General features: G+C 37.1%; 1 protein-coding gene and 1 long non-coding RNA gene across 2 annotated transcripts in view; both read left to right on the top strand.

Moving 5' to 3' along the window:
- The first annotated feature begins 8,669 nt into the window (after nt 1-8,669).
- LOC134652869 (uncharacterized) overlaps nt 8,670-24,229 on the top strand; it is a 224,572-nt gene continuing 209,012 nt past the window's right edge. Inside the window, exon 1 of the long non-coding RNA XR_010097215.1 lies at nt 8,670-8,685. This is a non-coding gene — a long non-coding RNA (uncharacterized LOC134652869). The remainder of the gene's footprint in view (nt 8,686-24,229) is intronic.
- Nucleotides 17,285-24,229, top strand: part of LOC134652830 (5-hydroxytryptamine receptor) — a 124,923-nt gene continuing 117,978 nt past the window's right edge. The window contains exon 1 of the mRNA XM_063508012.1: nt 17,285-17,765. The gene's annotated coding sequence lies outside the window, so the exon portion shown is untranslated. The remainder of the gene's footprint in view (nt 17,766-24,229) is intronic.

The following is a 24,229-nucleotide window of genomic DNA, read 5'->3' as shown; positions in this document are numbered from 1 at the left end:
CCACATTTCAAAAGCATTCAATCTGTCCCTATCACGCTGGATTAATGTCCACGTCTCGCTTCCGTATAACGCTATACTCCAGACGTAGGTCTTGATAAATCGCTTTCTTATATTTCGGGATATCTTCGCTTTGAATATGTGTTTTTTGGTGTTGAAAGCTTTTTTTAGCTATGGCTATACATGTGATGATATCCGAAGTGCATCTGGAGTTACATGTTATAATGCTACCTAAATATTTAAAACTTTTTACTTGTTCAATTTCTGTGTTTCTGATTTTTATAGGTTCTCTTTTGTATTTGTGTTTTGATGTAATTAATGTTTTTGTTTTATTAATATTGATCTTAAGTCCAAATTCTGTAAATATGTGATCCATTTCTGATACCAGCTGCTCTAGTTCTATAGAATTTTCAGCTATTGCTGCTATGTCATCTGCAAACCTAACGAAATAAAAAAATTCCCTGTTAATTTTTACACCCCCCTTTCCTGAATCCACAATTTATCTGATGGCAGTTTCAATGAATATATTAAAAATTAATGTCGAGAGTGGACAACCCTGACGCACTCCCTGCCTTACTTTCGCTTTTCCTTTTTCCTGTCCTATTTATACTATTGTTTCCTGTTCCTTATATAATGCATGTATAATTCGTCTGTCTCTATAATCTAAGCCTATTGTTTTCATAATGTTCATCATCTTTATCCAGTCTATCTTGTCAAATGCCTTCTCTAAATCTATAAATGCTATGTGGGTCTTAAGTCCTACGTCCAATCTTCTATCAATAATTAGCCTAAGAGCGAGAATAGCTTCCCTAGTTCCTTTATGTTGTCTGAAACCGTATTGGTCAGGACCTAAATAGCTTTCAGCTATCGGTCTTATTCTACTTTGTATGATTTTTAAAAGTATTTTAGAGGCCTGTGATATAAGACTTAATGTTCTATGCTCTTCGCATTTAAGTGTGTTTAATTTCTTAGGTAATGTGATAGTTTTACTTATTTTGAAATCACTTGGAACCAAATGCGTTGATAAACAGTTAAATAGTTAAATCTATACAATATTCAAAGTATCAAAGCGTTTTACGTATTGTATAATATAAGAATCAGGTTACATTTATTGGGTCGAATAGGTATAAAATTACACATTCAGTTACCCTGAGACGTTAGCTTTTCAGGTGTACATATACATTTGCAACATAAATATATAAGTATATTTATAAATACAACATATACTTATGAGTAACTTAAATAATCATTTACACAATAGGTAAAACATTTTTCTATAAGCCACATTTTTGTGTTTGAATTGAATAATTATTTAATTAAAACAATATTAATATTACCACCGACCCAGAGTCACAACTGTCAAAAGCTTACCCGAACGGCCATCTTTGTCAATTCAATACCCCCAACGACCATCCTTTCTTCGGACTATGTGCCCATTGCCACATTACCCAAGCAATCTACGAGCTATGTCGGTTTTACTTCTTCGCCGAATATCCCCATATATCTTCCAATAAATATAAATTTTACAGAACCCACACATCCAACCGTTACCCTGCGTATTTAATTTTGGTTGAGACTCGAGTCCTTTGAGTCCTCTGCTTTAAGATTTGAATTTCTCTTTTAGACTCATTTAATTAAGTTGAAACTCGAGTTCTTTTCAACTTGTTAGGCCGCGGACTGGACGAAATCGGCCTTAGAAATCCTAGTCTTTTGTAGAGAGTCCTATTCATAGAACTCTTAAATGTTTGTACAAAAAAAATGAATAACCGTGACCTCCAAAAACAAATAGGAATAATTTATTCGTAAACACAAACACAGAAGAGAAAATTATACGAAACAGAAAAACATACGACGAAAATGCCACGAAAGTACTGTTTTATAACCCCAACGCCTCTAAAACCATTCCATTCACTATAAAAATTTACCTTCCATTTGGTTGTGAAAAGGCTAACCAAGCGCAGTGATTATTTCCAGCGATTGCAGTCCATTACTGGGCCGCGGACAATGGTCGCCTGCATCATTGGCCCAACATGTCAAAGAAATGGTCCAATACACGAGAGAAGCGGATAAAGTATTATACCATCTCCATATGCCCGTCGATTACAATTCATGAACTACCTATATTTTAAAATCTTTTAGTTCTGCCACTTAGGGACATTTACACCTCTAAATAATCTTAGTTTTTTCTTTTTGTATGTTTTTTGTTTTTTTTTATTATAGTTTTTTTTTAATTAGTATTGTTATTGTTATGTAATACTTTAGTTTGATTTGATATTTGCGGTTAGATGTATTTCATGATTTTTTATGAGTTTTTTTGCTTGTACGTAAATTCCATGTTGTCGTGTAAAAGAGCCCTTGTGGCCTATTTGCTGAATAAATGTTGATGTTTGAAGTAATTTCTGGGACTGTGCTGGAAGCCACAATAATGGCCTCAAACCTCTAACTTACGCCCAAATATAATTGCGTATGGCTCTCGCCCGAGGTAGTCTACTGAAATTGCCACAGTTCAGCGCAAAACTGAATTTTAACAATGGACTAACACAATTTAAATTTGAAAAATACTCACGTTAGCTTGAGCGTTAGGAATTTAAAAGTCAAATTGAAATACGACTGATTGTACTTTTAGTAATGTTTGGGAACACACATTGTGAGTTTTCGGTTAGTAACTCTCGGTTTGACCTTTTGTTAAGTAATTATGTTGACAAGATAAATTCTGCGTATATAATTACTTAATACTTCAAGAATAATATATAGAATATATATATATATATATATATATATATATATATATATATATATATATATATATACCTACATAACTAATAGTCTTGTAGGTAATTCCATCTGTTGCTGTTTTAACCTTTTAACCGCCATAGATTACGTCATCGAGCGTGCTCGTGTCGCCGGGGGGTACAAAGTTGCACGAAGTTTTGTCTTATTTATCAGACAGCGGCGAAATGAGCCCGATTTTGTATGTCTTATGTATCAGTCTACGGCGGTTAAAAGGTTAAATACGTTTTTCGAATATCCTTTGATACAGATTTTTAAAGACTGAATAAGACAGCAACGTTTTATAATATTGTTAACGGAGTAAACTAACTGGAAAATTCTTTGTGAGTTAACTGAGACTTCAATTGCATTTTCTTTAATAACAATAAGGAGTTTTTTTTATCAACTTATGGAAAGAAAAACCTTGTATTTAAGTATAATTAACGTGCGTAGGTATGATGTAATTTTATTTATGAACACAAAAAGCAACAAAGTCTACTTTCTATTAGAGATGAGTAAGTAAGTATATTTCCTACCTACCTACCTACCTACTATTATTACCTACTTTAACTAGAGATGTTATCTTTGTGGTTGTTTTTTGTTTAGAAAATTTCCTTTATCCCGCATATAAATGTCAATGTGGTTCAGTGAAGGGGACGGACTGAAAATCAGCGCTGCGCAGGCAATTCGTAATGAAATGACTGACGCAGCGTATGCTGAGCCCGTTCCTTTTGCCGCACAATTATTATTATTTTTTCAATCCCTTTATGTTTTGTAACCTGTATGCTTTTTGTGTTGCAATAAATGGTTTCTTATTCTTATTCTTATTCTTATATTCTTTGCAGTACATCTGGTGCTCCATTACTACATCCTGCATGTGCTATAATAAGCACAGGATGTCATTTTGTTAATTTGTTACTCGTTTAATATTATATTAAGCAGGAATGTCTGCAAACGTTACCACAATGCTTAGATAAAAAAAAGTAGAAAAACTCAGTCTCGGGCAAGACTCCAACTACAAACTGGACGTGTATACTTACACGAGTGTGAGTTCTTCTGAGTCTAAATTGTAGATTATGAATTTGATGGATCTGTTATACAACGATCCGTCAGATTCAAAACATGTTACTGCAATCAGAATAAGTCTGAATTTAAACTGTGAGACATACTAACATTGAATAATTTTACGGTTTAAACTCACTTGTTTTAAGTCACTCGCGCGACATGTTTCGGTGAGCCTAGTCTAATAAGAATAAGTCTGCTGTACCTCGATTCAAATTTAACAATTTGTTGAAGTTTAGAACCGGTTTTGATACTACCTTGACGATCACCTGTGCGCCCATCTCACGCAGGATTTTCACTTCATTTTGCATGCACCAATCAGCGTGAGCGATCTTCAAGCTCGTATCAAAACCAGTACGGATATGATGGTCGTTCTTGTCTACGTGACAGCGTGATAAAACGGTGTCCGTCACTTTCTTTCCCACGGTGTTAAACAGTGACAGTTATTTTATCACGTGGATAAAGATGGATAAAGCTATCCATAATAGGCTGGCAGTTCAAAACCATGATAAATTGTTGAATTTGAATCGGGATCTGAGGACGACATACATGTCGTGATTATTGCACCGGATGGTCTCATCGGAAGATCAGCGCTAGAAGTCGCCAGCAACATGCTGAGGTCAGACCATTTCGTGGCACCTTATCCTTTTATGTTTCTCTGTTATGTATAATTTTGTGTTTGTGCTATTCCTTATATTCTATTCTATTCTGTACACCTACTAAAATAGATCACTTCGTACCCGGTAAGTTGTAATGTGATATCACCTCGACACCGGCAGGGCGTCCTTCAGTTTCTTTTAGCGCCCTTGTCTCAGAATAATTACTATACTTATTATATTGAGTACACCACTTACGGCACTTAAATATTGTTTACGGATAAAAGTATCGAAAAAGCTTACCTACTGTTGTAGCCTTCCTTTTAAATGACTAAAATACAGCTAAATCTAACATATGTAAACAATCATAAAGACATTACCATCAAACACGTGTATCCAAAAGCAACACCGTTTCACCGCAAACTTGTGGCACTGTGTGACAAAGAGAAAAGTTAAGGGATGCATAAAATTATATCAAACGGTTTTAAAAATCCCCTCCATTGTGTATTCGAATCACATCGTCGCAAACACCGGTGTGACGTCACTTGCGTTTAAATACGATTCAAGCTCTTGTGTGGAACTTGAAAAAAAGTTTAAGAAACCGAATTAATTTTTTTAAATATAGAATCTGTAGGTGCATACTCGACGTACTTATTCAATAAAATCGAAATTCGAACAACTCTAAAATGGCATATGCCACTTGAAAGATTATAAGCCGAGTCACTTGTTCATACTGAAGCTTAAAGTATCTTTTAAAGGATAAATTCCGGTTACAGTTAAAAGTTAAAAACAGGAAGTCCCGGGTTCGAATCCTTGTAAGGGCATTTATTTGTGTGTTTATCAAGAATATTTGTTTCTGGATCAGGTATGTTATCTAAGTATGTATTTACTATTTATCTATACAGGAATGTGTATCGTCACCTAGTACCCAATGTACAAGCTTTGCTTAGATTGGAGCTAGGTCGATTTATGTAAGATTGTCCTCAAACAGTTATTTATTTATTTTTCTTCACCGAACAGCAATTTAATTAAAGGATACTAAGCCTCTACCCCGCCATTAAATGTTTACTAAATAGTATTGTTTTCATTTCACTTAAGGTAAACGTACTAGTGCTCGACATGCTAATGCCCAATAGATGGCATCCTGCTGTCACCTCTATTGACAATGACTTAAGTTTCAAGATGACATGTACCTACTGGTACCGCGTCGAGCACCAGTACGACACCTTATTGCGTAACCAATTTTTGCACGCAATTCTTGTTTTAATGAATGTATCCAGAACATCTTTTCCCTAACGACGTGTCGGCACGCGAACTGAAATAAAAATTAAGTGGTTAACAGGCAAAAGAGCCCAGTATCATGTCATGAAGATATATTTAGCGGAAAATGTTGTTTATTATGAACTAGCTTTTGCCCGCGACATCGTCTGCGTGGAATTAGTAATTTAGGTAGGTAGTTATTATTTTATCCAATTTGCGTTTTGTTGATTCCCCATACATACTTCGACCCCCCTTTTCAACCCCTTAAATGGTGATTTCTTGAATGAAAACTACCCTTTGTCCTTCCCCGGGACTCAATCTATCTCTATACCAAATTTCAACTAAATCGTGCACCAGCGCCGGTGCTACACCGCGCGGGCGGGACAGTTCCTATCGACAAAGTTTGTTGTGCAGTTGTTGTTAAGTCCCATACAAAATTCCACCCGTTTAAGGGATGATTTCTGGGATAAAAACTATCCTATGTCCTTCCTCGGGACTCAAACAATCTCTATACTAAATTTCATCTAAATCGGTTCAGCGATAGCGTGAAGAGGTAACAGACAGACAGAGTTCCTTTTATAATAATATATTAGTATGGATTTTGCACCCACCTAGAGGTCCTTTTTTCGCCCTGTTAAATCTATAAATACAACACAAAAGAGAAGAAAGTATCTCGAATTTTCCTTGTACTCACGCGTCGAGACATTTCTCCTTACCAACTAAGTAAGAACAAGGAATAATGTCTCGTATCAAGTTACTAACAAGATACAGACACGTCTCCGAAACTTTCGCAATAACTAACAGGTACGTATAATAGAAAAAGGTTACGCGAAATTACATTTGCCTTGTCACTGTTGATACAGGAACTGAGTGTAGTGGGGCTGCTTTAGATTGGCGATTGCAAGAGAAGATTTTTTTATTATTATAGCACAATTTTACACATGTCGACCTAGTCCCACAATAAGATCAATAAGGCTTGTGTTGTGGATACTACATGACGATATATATCATATTTATGTACATATTGTATTTAATTGAAAGACTACTTCAGTACTATTCACACCGTCATAATATTTTAAGTATACTCTTACAGGTTTTTTCTTTTTCGGGTGCCGTCTCCTACCGCAATTTGGTAATCTTTATAGCAATCTGAACCTTCGACACAACTGAGTAGGTCTGATAATTTACCGTGTACTCTTTGGAACAGTGGCGCAAATTTTTAAGACTCAATATTCTTCCTCCGATACTTCTTTTACTATGTACCTTTCCTTTTACTATCAACTGTATTCATTCATAGTTGTGACTCCTCATTATGTGGCCTAGACATTCAAGCTGAGAACCTCCATATTGTGTTCGCAATTTCTAAAGATTTACCCATCCCATGCATAACCTTTCTTGCAAGCTTGGCCGAACAACAATAGCCAATGTGCAACAACGTTACTATAATGGAAATACTGCCCAAGTATTCGGACGTAGGATTCCTCGGACTCTGTGCCACCTTTGTACGTTTGATAATACACGAATAAATGTATTTTATTTGAATTCAGACTAACTGGAATAGGGAAATGAAGGGATATTAAATGTCGGCAAAAAATGACGTGTAGTATGAGATTTTAAACTGAACATTTTAATAATTCATTTATAGGAATAAAAAGCATTGGGTTATCCTGGCACATAGACTAGGAATCCTCTAGACTGAGTTTAGAGCAATTATTTCATGAAACCGATGCTGCCAAATATACGGGGGTGCGGGGGGACGAGGTGAGCGAATCCCGTGCCGTGATCGGTCCGTTCAAAGACACGGACCAATCACGGCACGGGATTGACTCGAACATGGAGTAAAACTACCGTATAAGTGGCAGAGGGGGTAGCGTTACTATGCTCAGTCTAGAGGATGTCTTGTCTGTGTCCTGGCATTACGGAGGGGTATTTAAGAGTAATATGAACTCGCCGCCGTAAAAACTTACGCTTGCATTTTAAAATGTCAAGCTTAAATTAAATGAAACTGAACATAAGCATTTAGGCAATATTATATCCCATTTCTGGTATTAGTTTCTGTTGCCAAAATTGTTGTACAAAAAATATAGCCATTAGAAGTTTATATGTAAAACAATAACTCGCTCTAATTTCTTTGTATTACAATTTCTAGGAACAAAAACTAGCACCAAACAGATAATATTATACATATTAAATATTATTAGACCTGTCATGATGTAATTACAACCCTCTCTTATCAACCTGTCTCAACCATCAAGCATCTGGATTCGAGATCCGATTCCACGATCACTTATGTACACAAATAATTTACTTACACAAAAAGTCATTATCTACAATTCTTTGTCAAAAACGGCCCGTATCACTCTATAAGAATGGCGAGTTAAGGTGACAGTCCATTTCCAACCGCAGCTGCACTACTGTTCATTTTATTATAGAAATTCACAGTAACAGCGACGCGTTCAGTACCAGTAGTGCAGCTGCGGTCAGAAATGGAATTTTACCCTTAAGGTGACGTTCGGATTTAGACTGCATCAGCATAAAATTGGAATTAACTGCCCATATTTTGACATTGGCGGTAGCAATGCAGTCGGCAGTTTTGTCACGCTGTAATACTGCTGTAGTAATGCAGCCAACTGTATTGCTGCAGCAAGCGTCAAATAGTTCATTTTATTGAAAAAATCATATGCTAATGTCAGAATCGATGTTGCTGCCCGGATCTTTGACATTTGCATCAGCATTTCAGTGTAATACTAGAGCAGTAGAATCAGACTAAACTAACTCGGCAGTGACTTTGATAGCACAGACTGAGCAAGTGTTATTTTTAATGACAAACTTTTATGAAATTATGACGTTTAAAATGACACTTGCACAGTCTGTGCTATCGAAGTCTATGACTCTAATGCTGAGGGCATACCGCGAACCACGTTCGATGTGTTGCCTCTCTGTTGCACTTGTAAATTCGTACGTAAGTGTGAAAGGGAGGCAACACGCGGTAGGCCCTCTGGTGCAGTCTGAATCCGAACAGTACGTTCAGGACGTTTTGTAGAACAAAGCTATCCATTTGCCGGGACATTAGGACAAAGTGGACAGCGGGCTTAGAGGAGCTCTAATTGATGTCGCTATAGCCGGAAATATGTACGTTTGATCTAATACATACGGGTCTGGGTGCTGGAGAAATATTAATGATTCTTTCTATTTTACTTGCCATTTTATTTAAAGTTTTGATTACTAATTAACTATTTTAGCTCAGCGGTCCAAAGAGAATCTTGGCCTCCGAAACGAATGCGATCCACCTGTCCCGATGCTGCGGAACTTCCTGCCAGTTTATTTATTTTTTTCTGATATCGTCGGTGCGAATAAAAAAAATCGCTACGTATTTTTAAGCTACTTTTCAGGAGACAAAAAAATATTTTTGTACAAATGTTGTTCTGTGTTCACATAGCGGAATAAGCGGAATTAGTTATTTTCAAAACTAATAAAGATATAAAAAAAAATAATGTCGACGTGAAATTAAAAAAGGAATTAAAATATGCCAAAAAAAATAACTTAAAAAAACAGTGTTTTGTTTATTCGCACCGACGATATGGATTTTTTTGTTATTTCTACTCAAACAAGGCAACAACAAGGTTTCCGTGGATATATATATCTTCCTCCTTAGTTGTTTAACTACAGAGCCGTCGGTACGGAAAGCGATACGGGGAATGTAAATGGCGGTGGTAATAGGCAATTAAAGATTCAATTCGATACCTTCCTTATTACCACCGTGAGGGAATGAACACGTGCTGTTTGTTCATTAAATACGTATTTCCTTAAAACCACGTTGAATTTTGTGTCATGACTGAGTGTTACAAATTATGAATTTAGACCAAGATTGAGGGACATGGTGACTATCGCCGCATTACGTGAATATTAATAAAATAAAATAAAAATTAAAAAAAAAATATTTCAGACAATTAACAGTCCATATTTTTAAATAAAATAAAATAAGATTAAATTAAAATTAAATTAAATTAAATTAAAATTAATTTAAAATTACAATTAAATTAAAGATTAAAATTTAACAAACAACTTACACATAATTAAAATACAATTAAAATTTGATATTACTATTAAAACATTCATAAATACCTAACATTAAATTAAATTAACATTAATGAATATTTTTTTATTATAATTTACCTATTATAATAACTGGGTACTTTTTAATAATTTTAATAAAAAAAATAATTATGTTTTATCAAGCAAATACGTGTGAAATAGCGATACTATTTTGTTTTCATCAAAGAAAAAATTAAAAAGTAAAATTGCTTCGCGCAAGACACGAACTTGCGACCTTTCGGAACACCGGTACAATTTCTCTTGCATAACATCTACTGAAGCTTACCAGCGATTTTCTGCAATTATTTTATTTTTATTTTTTACTATAACATTATAAATACAATGCTGTCCATACGTAGAAACAGTGTATGCTTGTCAATATTTCTCCCACAGCTCAGAATGTAATCAAACACCACTCACCAAGACAAAAGACACTAAACGAAACTATCAACTGAACGAAAAGATAATTTCAGGCGTTCTGATATTACAAATGATTCTCGCACGTGCAAAGACAATTATTTTCTACGATAAATGGCATACACAAATAGAAAATATACCATACTAGCTTCTACCCGTGACATTGTCTGCGTGAAATGATGTTGTGATTGATAAAAACTAATGTATCATCCTTCCCTGGGCCTCAAACTGTGTCCATATCAAATGTGTAAATCGTTCAGTGATTTACGCGTGAAGAGAAAACAGACAGACAGAAAGCTATCCTAATTTCGCATTTACATATAACATTATAGTAGTTAATCACGCAACCATGATAATTATCGTTCAAAAATAAATTTAAACCTCCGATTCCTTTTTGTTTCTAAAAATACCCGTACCTCCCCAACCCTTATTTCCAGAATCTGATCCAACGGACCCTTTAAACATTACACCGACCATCTCCTAATATAATATCAGAATCACTTAGCTCGTTCACAGTTCCCTATTACTCCATTTAAGCCTTCCGGAGCACCTAAGGCCAATTCGGAATAAAAAAATTGTTACAACGGTTGGGTTGTTTCGATTCGACCTCGTGATCGCTCACGCTGACTGGGATGCAAAATGCAATAAAAGTCGTGCGTCAATGTCATAGTTAGAGCCATCCCACACTAGCGTCTCCCGAGCTTAATCAACTCTATGGCTGCTCGACGCAACGTTGGCGCAACTGCGCAGCGACGCTATTTTCCATAGCGCTGACTAGACCCGACCTCGACCCTCAAAAGACGCTAGTGAGGGGTGGCCCTTTACCCATTACAATAGTTTGCATCTTATTTTGATGCGACGTTGTGTTAGCGAGCGCCGCTGCACCAATCAGCGCGAGCCTCTAACGAAATGCAAGGAGTCGTCTCATAAGGCATTTACCTCACACTTATTGGTGCACGTGAGAAGCCTGAAGATACCATTCAAGGTCGAGGTGAACATTTAATACGATTTTCATTTCAAAAATGTAATACAGAGTCTGAGTGAATTTTGTAATACAGAGTCGGCCTTCCGGTGAGGCAAGCGTGAATTCCTTAAAATTAATAAAATGTATAAATTAATTAATCCCTTACTCGTACTCTGCCCTCATCAGTATATTAATTATTATTTATGATAATAACCGGTGAGTTTCAACGGTATCTGACTTCGTAAATTACATTGGTCATTAGGCGTTTTTGACCCGCTTTATGAACTTTCCCGTACAGAGACCAAATTAGTTTTAAAATAGAGAATTTAATCTCACTTTTCTAAATATGTATTTTTTTTTTATGTATCAACCGGCAGAAAAAAGTTATTCTAGAGTATGTGTACGAGATAGTGTTATTAATGTTTTTACTTTCAGCATTGTGCAAAAGTGTGGTTCATGCAGCATGATAAACGTTTTATAGCACATCATAATCACAGGCCTTTTCGTCTATTGCAGACGATTTATGCATTGTTGTTTAGACAACGGTTTTGGTGACTGTGGAGGTCCATGCGTGAGCGGCACGACCTCCCACATTTTTGGCAGAGAAAGCTCATGCCACCTGAGGTTCCATTCTCGGTTTGCTTTCTGCGCATGCTAAAGCATTAAACCAGCCTTGGTCGCATAGCCTTCTCCCCTCCACAACACGCTCTTGCGCCATCCATCACGGTCTTCAGCTAAGGCTTCCCAGGCATGGTAGTCGATTTCAAATGCGGACATGTCTCGCTTAACACAGTCTTTAAAGCGCAGCATCGGTCTTCCCACGTTCCTTTTAGCATACGCAACTGCACCAAGCAAGACACGTCGAGGTATTCTAGAGGGTTCCATCCGGTGCACATGCCCCAGCCACCGCAAGCGTCTCTGTTCGAGAAGAGCGGCAAGACTGGGCAGCTTTGCTTTTTCAAGAACCCTCTGATTGGTCACTTTGTCCTGCCAAGTTAAGCCTAAAATGTTGCGTAGACAGTGCATGTTAAAAGTGTTGAGTCGTCGCTCCTGTTTTGCATAAGTCGTCCAGGTTTCTGCTCCGTACAAGAGTATACTTAGAACGCAAGTCTGGTATACCATCATCTTGGTTCTAACAGTGAGATGTTTGTTGCACCACACCCTTGAACGTAGCCTCCCGAACATGCTCGCCGCTTTGCCAATACGAATATCGATCTCTGCATCAAGCGAGAGATTGTTCGACACGGTCGACCCAAGGTAGCAAAACTTATTGATGACTTCCAGAGCTGTGCCATCCACCAGTATTCTGAGTGCTTCCGCACTGCCCTGCACTAACACGACTGTCTTTGGCATTGATGGACACGGAGAACAAAGCGCATGCCCGGGAAAACGTGTCCATGATGTTTTGCAACTTAGCTGCGGAGTTAGTCACAAATAACACAATGGCATAATTTTATAGCACAATGGCAAATGAAATGTTGTCAATTGTGGGTAGTACCAAAATGCGCATACGACGCCATCGCTTGGACCACAGCTTGGACCGCCTCGCAGTCGTACGTGCACATGTTGCAAGCGTAGTCTATTTTTTATCGTGGGCCAGGCATCAAGAAGTGATTAACGCGCCTGCTGCCTTTTTAGACGAATTAACAATTGATTTTGATCAAGAAGAATAAAAATATTGTTTTTTTAGAACTGGATTTTATTTTTGTTCCTCTTGATATTAAACAATATAACAACAGCAACGCAATATAACAGCAGCTATTCAAAGTATTTTTGAAAAAATTCGAATAGTTCTGACTTAATTCATTGCAAAAATGCTATAATGATAAGAAATGATTTTTTTTTTCTCAATTCTCCCATGACTTGCAAGAATGCCACTCATACCACTGAGTAGCAGATACATTTACCTACATACCTAGCCCTATTTCGTTTGTGTACGCTGTGGGTCATATGTCCGAACAAAACGCCCAATGACCTTTAACTATACTTAAATAACTCGTAAAACTAAACAAAGCCCTACTACTAAATCTTAATCTAAACAACAACAACTACTACAAACACAACAACTAACAAATTCAAAACCTATTCACCAAATTCGCCCCGCGCCCCTCCAAATGCAAAGGAGCCAATCAGGCTCGCTGCGTTGCCACGTTGAACCGCGATGGACAATCTTTTCATAAGGAACGACCCGGAGCGAGGGTCATGACCACTCTTTCTCAAACGCCTGCCCACTTCCCCAATAAAAGTCTTGGCCTCAGCACACCAACAGCCAGTGGTTTCCACAGCAAGAGGGACAAACAAGTAGTTCTCCAACACCGCATATTTTTCCTGCTTCCGAGCCGCCGCTAACTCAGCCACCGCTCCTGCCGAACGCACAGTGCGGCTAACATGCAAAGCAGCAAAAGTATTGACGCACGTGGCGTCCCACAACAGACATCTGCCCCTCTCCCACGGGACCAAGGTCAACCCGTCGGGGGTCTTTCCATCAGACCTACTATTAAGACCCGGTGGCTCCAGCACACAAGCTACATTCGCCGAGACCAACGCCCTTCGTAAGATATCATTCAAGGCGTGGTGGCGTGGGTACCTTCCGGCACACCGACAACAACTCAACGCCTGATGGCCGTCCCTCTCCACCATAGAGCCGTAGATGCGTACATGAGGTTCACACACATCCCAGCCCAGGCGAAGAGCCACGGCCACCCGCATCGAGTCATTGTCAAGAAGGGTGCGGGGAAGGAAGCGCCTGGAGCCACGCCCCAGTAAGCGCTTTGTAGTTATATTTTAAATTCTTTATTCTAAATCTTTCTACATGGAAAAAATATAGCAAAAAATATAAACGAAAATTATTAATCTACATTTTATTTATAGGCCTAATATTGTATACCTGACAGGCAAATTATAGTGATCCAACTAAAATACTTATTCAATGTGCTATCTATCAATGCTGACAGATTGATAGATCATATCCATTACCGTTTGTGAAAAACCTACTGAATAGAATAGTGCTTGAAAATACGTTAGTACAGTCTAGTGTACAAAAAATATGGGTGCTCTCATCATATTCAGAAATATGTCCCATAGCTCTTATGACAACGAATTAGGAACTATGGGACATATTTTAGTAAGTTGTATGCGCCCAAAAAAAAAATCGGCACGTTTTTGAGGATCTTCAACTGGAGTACTGACTGCACCATCTCTACTGGTTGAACGTGCGACGACAGTACACATACAACAAAACTTTGGCAGTACACGTATTTTTTTTTAAATACGTTCGGGTCTTTAATTTTATTCACTAGGGCCTTCTGATATAACATTTTTAGCTTCATTTATTTGCATAATATTATTCATGCATGAGAAGCGATTGAGGGCAATATTAAACTTTCAATTTATGTTCTTTGATCTTTGTATATTATACTTGGTTATACCTAGATTTATTAAACCGCAGTAGGACTTGTTTGTTCATATTGTTCCATTTTATTAAACCTAGGGCATTGCACTGAATCGGCCAAATATATAATTATGTTTTATTTGGATATCATTTTAAACTTAGAATAAATTTAAAAGTGGAAAAATTACTGTGTTGGGTGAGACTTGAACTTACGGCCTCTGGATCGATACTCCAGCGCTTGCTATCTAGCCAGAGAGATGGAGTATCGATCCAGAGGCCGTGAGTTCAAGTCTCACCCAAGACAGTAATTTTTCTACTTTTAAATTTATTCTAATGTAAGCTTAATAGCATCGATCGCAGACGTTTCTGCTTGTTAAAAATAAAATAAAATATCATTTTAAAGTTGCGAAAGACTTCCTTTTTTAGGGTTCCGTACCCAAAGGGTAAAAACGGGACCCTATTACTAAGACTCCGCTGTCCGTCCGTCCGTCCGTCCGTCCGTCCGTCTGTCACCAGGCTGTATCTCACGAACCGTGATAGCTAGACAGTTGAAATTTCCATAGATGATGTATTTCTGTCGCCGCTATAACAACAAATACTAAAAACAGAATAAAATAAAGATTTAAGTGGGGCTCCCATACAACAAACGTGATTTTTGACCGAAGTTAAGCAACGTCGGGCGGGTTCAGTACTTGGATGGGTGACCGTTTTTTTGCTTTTTTTGCTTGTTTTGCTCTATTTTTTGTTGATGGTGCGGAACCCTCCGTGCGCGAGTCCGACTCGCACTTGGCCGGTTTTTTTAATTGACATGGGATGCAAATGAACAAACTAATCGCCTGCCGGCGACATTTCATCGGATGTCTTAAGTATTTTTTACTACTGTAATATTGCAGTTTTCATCACCAATAAGCACATTCTAGCCTACTTTTATTTAACACCAAGGTTTCCAGTATTTCAGAAATTGTATCTCTGCCAAGTGTCCCGTGTATTAATACTGAGTACTACTTATATGAGATTTATAGGCACTTCGTGAAATGCCGCACGGTTCCTGAATACGAGATAAGTGAACATGCGAATAGTCGTGTTTTAGGCTGCGTTTCGGCCAGAGATGTGCAATGTAAGAATGCGAAGCAAGAAATGTACTTATTTGTTAAGAAACAATATAATCACTTCATTTGTTTTCCTCGCATCAGCGTGCAGTGCGTCCCGCGAAAGTACAGATGTGCAAGTTGCGGAAAGTTTCCATAAAATTCTATAAATTCTGATGAAACTTTCACTAGGAAATATGGGAAATTTAAATTAAAAATTGGAAAGTTTCAATTCTCATACAAAAATGTAAGAAATTTTCCGAATTTTCCTACGTTAAATTTCCGAAACATTTCGCAATTTTGGAAAGTTTCCTTAGGCACATCAGTAGGTACGCGAAAGTTCATATTTCACCACATCGTGCGTTCGCGTCACTTGTTTTTACCTTACCACTAACTTCGCACACTTGTGGAGAATTTCCCCTTTTCTTACCCACCACCTTTCACGGAACCCCAAAAATGGGTTGAAAAGGTAAACATAGGGCCAATTATCTTAGTCAGAATTAATTAAAGCAGAGTTTAAGCTTTTAAGTTTAATTAAGATTTGCCGTCAGACGGCGCTCTGCATTTTTATCATGAATTATTTTTGCTTTTGTTTATTTTTTACTTTACGATGGTTTGTTTATTCTTGGACTTGGCACGGAGCACGCGACTATTTAAGTATAACGTTAATTGCTAAAACGTTATAGTGTATTACATATTACATAGGAAAACCTTGGCTTATCGATGATACTTGGTAATTCGGTGATACTCCGTTATAATCTTACACAGTTCTCACCATTAGGAAATGCGAGCTATAAAATCGTTGGCAGCTAACAGTTTTGGTGCTTGCAATCGGGTTGGCAGCGATTTAATTGCTTACATTTCAGCATTGTAAGCTCATCGTTAGATAACTACGCATTATCACCGAATTACCAAGTATTACCGATAAGCCAAGGTTTGCCTACAGTAAGAAAGGTCACTTCACATCGGCCGACAATTCCATGTGATCAGAAGCTTTCTTAATTACTGGGAGGCAGGCGGCCTAGACAAGGTGACGAACGCTATCGCTTCGCCATCGAATCGCTTTGTGTCTCTTTATCACTCTTCCATATTAGTATGACAGTGACAGTTGCGTTTTGTTCGCTACGGAGCGTTAGCGATTGGCACGTTGGCTATTTAACTCACGTATTTTAATTACACGCGCGATATGCGCCCATCGTGAACGCTACTAACAGTACTGCTCATACGTACCTACACTGTTAAAGTGCTTGAAAATGGAGATGGAAAAACACGTGTCTTAAATCGTAATATGTATTACCTTAATTTTAATAAGTATGTCTCACGACACTTTAAATTCGAGAGTTACTTTTGCAATTGTAATAAATATAAGAAGGGAGTGAATTATGTTTGTTATTGAATACAACGTCGGGTAAAATTTACAAAACATATCCATAACCATAAAGGTAATTGAATAAATTTCGTGTTAAACCCGTCTATAAATGTGAGTTAGTATATATCCATAACCCTTAAACCACAAATTAGGAAAACCCGAATATTCCTTACAATATCGCAACATTTTGGTAAACTCGTTAAATCCAAAGAAAAAGAAATCAACCTGCAAAAACGTATTCCCCTTTCATAACAATACATCAAACATAAAAAGAAACTAAACTCGAATAAAGGCTGTGGAACCCAATGCTGAAAGAATACGTTAAAAGGAACTATGTTTATATTAGCTTCATACTTAGTTACGACCTTTTGGGTTGGAGCTTTACGCTGCTAGAACACTTTAAAAGGTCCTATCCTTCTATGACTTTCATAGTTAGTTACAACCTTTTGGTATTAAGGCTAGTTCGGATGCTGGCGAGGCGTATTCAACAGTTTTGCGCGCGCCTTCTCATCGGCAACCCCTCAGTTCATCCCTACCACTCAGGCGGGGCGCACGCCATTTTTGTCAACCCCCGATGTATATAACACCGTTGCGTATACGAGTGTAGCTAAAGAAAAATAAAAGACGGTAAATAGTAATTTTTTGATTGAAAAAATACTTTAAAAGTGAGTGTTAGTGAACAAATGTGACAGTGTTCGAACAGTGGCGTGTGATCAAAAATGATCACTAGAGAATCACTTTGAATCACCTAAGCCAGGTATGTATTGAATTGTTCTGTTATTACGCCGCGCGACGTTACCAAACAAGCATACGGCCAGCCTGGTAATAAGCGAACATTGTTGCCTATGGACGCCAGCAGCGCAAGAGTGGTAACAAGTGTGATGCTAAACTTAGAAGGATTTATTATACAATTTTGAGAACAAATAAAATTATCACAGAGTTCCCATGTCCACTTCTTGTCTCCATCTGATCAGCTTAATGTCATAATAAAATTGGATTTCCACCCGATTTACGTGTTTGAAAATTTTCAGCTCAATCGGGGAAGTGGTTAAAATTTAGTTTTCAAGATTTGACGCACACTAGTTTAACAGGGCAAGTTAAATAAAAATAAAAGCTTGTAATATTCATGTTTTTTGTCGAGTCTTAAAACAGAGGACTTAAGAGGGAAGTATAGCTACATACTGACCAGAGGTGCTTTTTTCATACAATTTCCATTTCGGGAGAAAACGTTTTCCACTAACTAAATCTTAACATATCACTTTGATTTTGATGTCGATCGCTTTAGCATAATATATTCTAGGTTTAATAGCATTAGCTTTTTTTTGTATTGCTAATTTTGAAAAGAGGAAAACCTGTACACCTAGTTTTTCATTCTGTCAATAACATACAAAAAAATCGTGGAGAATGGAAAATATTTAGAAGTGGAAAAACGTTTTCTCTTTTGTATGATCACGTGCTAAACTTCCCTCTTACAGGACTTTAGTCTTAACCCAAACTATAAGTAAATATTTATTATAAGTAGTGTTAATAAAGCTGTGGTCTTCTTCGAAGTTGGGGTGATTCGAAGGAGTTTTGGCGTATACTCGATAAAGAATTGATGCATCGAATTCTCCGCGAAACGGAATTCTTATTCGGTCCCGAGTTTTCCGAATAACTCAGTTATGAGTTATGAAGAAATGTTTTTACGAGTCTGGTAGATTTTCGATTTAAGCGTTTTTTTTATATCTTAAGATAAACAAAGCTTAAGATAGGTATAATGTTGATAAGATTTTGTCTGTTACAGATTTTGTCTTTACAAGTCTCAATTAGTTAATTTAATATGCTTTATCCCTTTCTTACATACAAGGTCTCCCAAAATTGAACGATAAGCTGGCACCAGAAGATGGACCTGCTCGAGGAAAAAAAAAATAAAAAAAAAATTGAAAAATTGGAGACATGGTCGTTTAAAAATACCACTAGGGGTGTCGATTTTCATTTTTTTTTGTAATTCCATAATAAATTGAGATATATTTTTTTTCTTTTTTTTCCTCGAGTAGTCATGAGCAGGTCCATCTTCTGGTGCCAGCTTATAGTTGAATTTTGGGACACGTGGTATATTCTCGGATAAGTCAAAATTACTTATCCGAGAATGTATGTAACATACAATAGACAAAGATAGCAATAAGATAAAAATACATTACAATACATTATAAATTTCATTACAGCGCCCCCCCCTGTTCGCGTTGGGGGTTAAAAACACACGTTCAAAGTTAAGTAGTGTCGTAATTTTTTCTTAAAGACTTTACCGACAGCTCTAAGAGGCTGCCCTAATTGGTCCAGCGTCATCATCTCAGCGGCCGGAGATGAAGTTTATGAGAGATCATTAATTAATCTAATCAGCTAATACAGACAGCGTGTTTTTATAATTAAATTCCTTTTAGCCCGCGATTAACTTAACTCCTTTTTAATTCAAATGACTTTACAATGGACTCCTTTGTTAGACGTTGAAAGGTTTTAGGGCTTTTGAAAAGATAATTGATTTGATAATTTTGGGAAAGTTTTTTTGATGGTCAAAAGCATAAAGGACTTACTTAATTATTTAACTACAATACGAAATATTGCAATTTTGCGTAGCCCTCTCTTCAGTCGTCATCCGAAGTGATGTCAAAATGGGACTAAAGTCAAATAAATTGATGGTAAACTAAACTTAGGGCCCGATTCGGATTTTGTAATAGATATCTCTATAGCCATCCAAAGGGGGAACGCAGCCAGCCTTATGGGAACCCTCCCACAGGGATCAGACCTGGGTAATCTAGCCTAATATATACATATTGAGCTAGGTCACCCACGTTATTTTTATTTATTTTTTAAGTATTAGTTTTAGTTTTGTAGGTAGTTTTAATTTTAGGTTACTTTTTATTGTAAGTTTAGTTTATTAGTTATGTTTATGGTTTTAATAAATAGATATTTATTGGATATCTTTTAGACATCGCCAAGATACGATAACGATATGTTTAAGATCTAACCTGTCAAATTTGACATTTCCGCGATTCTGGAGATACTCTTGAACGATTTCCACAAGATATTACTTAGAGATCTAATTCACATCTAATAGATATCTAACACGATCTATCGTAAAAGTGACATTGGTTGCCCGAATTGCGCTGCAAAAGAGAACCAGTTGAAATCTAAACTATAACGTATCTAGAATGGATCTGGTACGTGTCGTCTCTTGTGAATATTTCGAAGTTCGAATACGGCAGTTAGAACGTCGCACTTTTGTATCTGGCTCATATTTTACAGAAAAGGCAAAACAGAAAATGGCTGCCAGGCCAACTTTACTACACTGTCACCTCTACGAGATCAGATTTCAAACAGAAAAGCCAATTCTCTATGAAAAGCCTTCGGTGGTATACTATCTTTCTTTTACGTTAAGTAAAATGGATGACTTACCTACATTCAATATTACTTTGTGTTTTCGTTAGACATAAATAAAGTTAGGTACAGAATAAATAGATATTCTATTTAACGGGACATAATGGTTCAAAATTGTATTAATTGTCTTGTTTTATTTCTCTAAAAATGCCTCACCATATATTATTATACATATAAGCCAATGTAAGTTATACAGAAAAATCATTTTTAAGTTTATATTGACATTTAAATAAATAAATACAATCTTTTTTTAAGTTAAAATTAACTGCGCGAGTATATGACACATATATATTTATGTACCTACGTTGTTGTCTATGTCTATGTCTATGGTAAGGCGTATTTTTCCTTATAATTGTAAAAAGAATACAAATTGAATCGCAATTTCTTTGTTTGTTTGAAAAATACTCAAATAAAATCGTGACAAAGGGGTCAGGAACAAGACAAGGAAAAGATTTTGATCCATTTATTAAATTGCCAATTATTTGTGAAAGCTTCAATTTAATTTCAGAGTGCGGCGCTCAAAACTTTGCCTTTCTTCCTTATAAAGATATCAATCGTGACAATTCATTTCTGGGGCCTTACCATGATGTCCTTATTGCGATTCTGTTTAGGACCTAAACTGAATCGCTAAAGGATGGGGCTATATTAATAAGTCGCATAACTCCGTGCCTTAGCAATTCAGTTTCTTGGTCCTAAACAGAATCGTAATAAGGACATCATAGTACGGCCCCTGTTATCTATTTAAAATCTTTTGAGAGTCCACTACACTGAGATTTATATAAATTTAGAATATTTAATTGTGTCAAATTTCACTTCGTTGTCGTACCTGCTAAGAAAAATAATGTGCTTCGTTCAAAGTTTTTCATATAAATATTGAGTTCATGTAAATAACTTTTAAAAATTGTACGCGTCAGTTAATTTAGATTTTATTTGGCTTATAAATTATCAGGAACTCTATCTAGCCACTAAATTCTATAAAAATCTGAACATAAATTATAATCGACAACAGATAAAAATATCCTTTAAGGTGCCTATATATCTGAATATATTATCGATTATAATTTATGTTTTTTTATATATTATATAAAAACTCAGAAATGCGAGTTTTCTCAGACATAAGACCTAACTGGATCGATTTTAGCCCCCAGAAACCCCCATATAGCATATTTGATCGATATTGTTAGAGCCGTTTCCGAGATAGGTACCCGAAATATATATAGATATAAATATGCATGAAATTTGTAGTACACACAGCAACACTTTTAACTATCCATCCGTCGACCTTATGCCTCTTGTAATAAGGTTTACAACCTGTCAGGCGTGCGCGATGGTACAATTACGCTTAATCTGCGCATAGCCATTAAAGCCTCCACCTAACATAAATTACATAAAAGGCGCGACTCATTAAACAACTCTTTAATTAGTAGTCTCATTAAGCAGAAACGTGATTGTCTCACGTCACGTCTCCGTCCCCTGTATTTAAAACAGGAAGTCGGTAACGACAATTTGTAAAGAAATCGTTTTCATTAGTGTGGGACAATGAATGATCGTAACATTTATTTTACCATCTATTCCCCGATTAAAAATTACTCCTACTTTAGTCGGACATGTTTAGTATAATGATATGTAGATAGTTCAGTATGAGTGACGGAATGAACATCATTTAATCGCAGCAATCCAGTAACTGTAATGCCATACGATAAATAAATAAATCGCAGAAATAGTACGACGGCGAACCGTCATTTGTCACAATGACGCCGAATCAATAACGCCGCTACAGTTGATATCCGAACATCACCTTTATGCGTATGCTGGAATAGAACAGTAAATAAACCTTTGCGTAGAAACAAAAGCAAACGTTATAAAACGTGAGAAATCAATGCACATCCGGAAACAGTAACCGCTACTTTGTTCGCTGGTTTCTATACTCGAATATCGATACACGAACTCTATCTACTATGCAAGAGTGACAGAGAGGTAAATAGACGATTGTCGAAATCAGACTTTAGAGTAGCCCACCTGTGCACGTTATATCCCGGAGGATATAAGTATATTATAACCAAACGGAGTAGCCATTAATAGGCGTTCCCCTCTGTCGAAACTCTATGACCAATGGTCTTATTGAATGGGCCGAAGTTTATCTGACATGGCTTTTTTATGTTACGTATACATTTGACGTGCCCCTCCCCCGCAAATCGGAAGACTGTTTTGTACAGAAAATTACAGACAAGGCGTCTCCATTTGGTTAAATACAATAAATATCCTCCAAGACGTTATATCGATTGACGCAGGTATTGTCTTACCGATTTCAAGAAATTGACAGTTGTCATGTGACAGATAAGGAAAGCGAGAGATAAATCGACTGACTCAAGTTAACATTACAAGTAAAAGGGCTCATTTAGACGGTGACAGAACTCGCATGCGAGTTTCATTACATTGCATCATTTGATCGGTCGACGGTCGGATGAATTGATGTAACCTCAATGGTCCGCAATGTAACTAAAATCGTATACGAGTTCGCGCGCCGTCTAAATGAACGGATGGGGGAACCCGTCAAAAGTATATGTAGGTAATAGTAGTTAATGTGACTAAATACCACCTAACGAAAGGCATTAAAATACGAGTTGTACAGTCAGTATCAAAAGTAGTGGATCAGACTACACGTTAAAAGTACCTATCTACCATGTTATAAAAACTTATAAAATTATATACAGTAACATACCCTGTTTTATCTACACATAATGACACATAACAGCTTATAACGACTGCCATTTCGGCATTTGATCACATTGTTTGCAATTGACATTTCATTTGAAATGAAACGTCCTGTCAACGAAAACATTAGAAAATGTTGTAACGCCGGTTCACTCTTCCTCTAATTTTTAAACAAAATTATCTAATTATCCAAAAATCTATAGAAAATACTACTGCATTACTAACCGTTCAAGAAGCCCTCAGACGCTAAAGCGGGAAATATTATTGTTTGTTCCACATCCTATGAAATAATATGTATCAGGAATGCACAGATCAGATATCGCGAGCTCAGTCAAGAATGAAATCCAATCTGGTTCATGGTTTATATTCATTTGATATTAATATGTACGTAATCCAGACGTAGTGAGATGGGTAGATTAAATTAGGAATATAGAAAAATAACACCACCACCATAAGCGGAAAAAAATAGGACACGCTTTTATGAGACACGCTATTTTGTACTTTAAATAAGATTGCGTTTCAAAACTGGCATTGCGCAAGGCCGCTAAGATGAAATGGGACCGGGCAGAGCACATCTGACTTCTTCTCTTCTTTGTCCTCGCCTTGTCCCATTTCAGTTGGGGTCGGCTCTCCTAATCAATCTTCGCCAGGCCATTCTATCCTGGGTCGTCTGTGGATCTAATTGGGCTGACTCTAGATCTTGGTTTATTTTAGATGTCCACGTGTCTCGGGGCCTGCCTCGTCCTCTCGGTCCGGTTTCAATGTCAAGCACTGTTCTCGTCATGTGCTCTTTTGGGCGTCTCATTACATGGCCGTACCACCTCAATCTAGACTCACATATTTTCTCCGGAATTGGTCTTACTCGGAAGGTACCGCGTATGTACTCGTTTCTTGCTTTGTCGAGCAGAGTAACGCCTCCTGACCATCACAGCATTTTCATTTCTGCTACGTGCAGTTGATCTTCCTGCTTCTTTTTAAGGGGCCAACATTCCGTACCATATAGCAAGGCTGGTCTGACCGCAGTCTTGTAGACTTTTCCCTTTACCGGAATAGGCATCTTGGGGTCGCATAATATGCCTGTAAGTTCTCTCC

The sequence above is a fragment of the Cydia amplana genome, chromosome 12 (genome assembly GCF_948474715.1).
Source record: "Cydia amplana chromosome 12, ilCydAmpl1.1, whole genome shotgun sequence".
In the NCBI taxonomy this organism is placed as follows: Eukaryota; Metazoa; Arthropoda; class Insecta; order Lepidoptera; family Tortricidae; genus Cydia; species Cydia amplana.
Note: the sequence above shows the minus strand (reverse complement) of the source record. Positions and strands in the feature narration are given on the sequence as shown.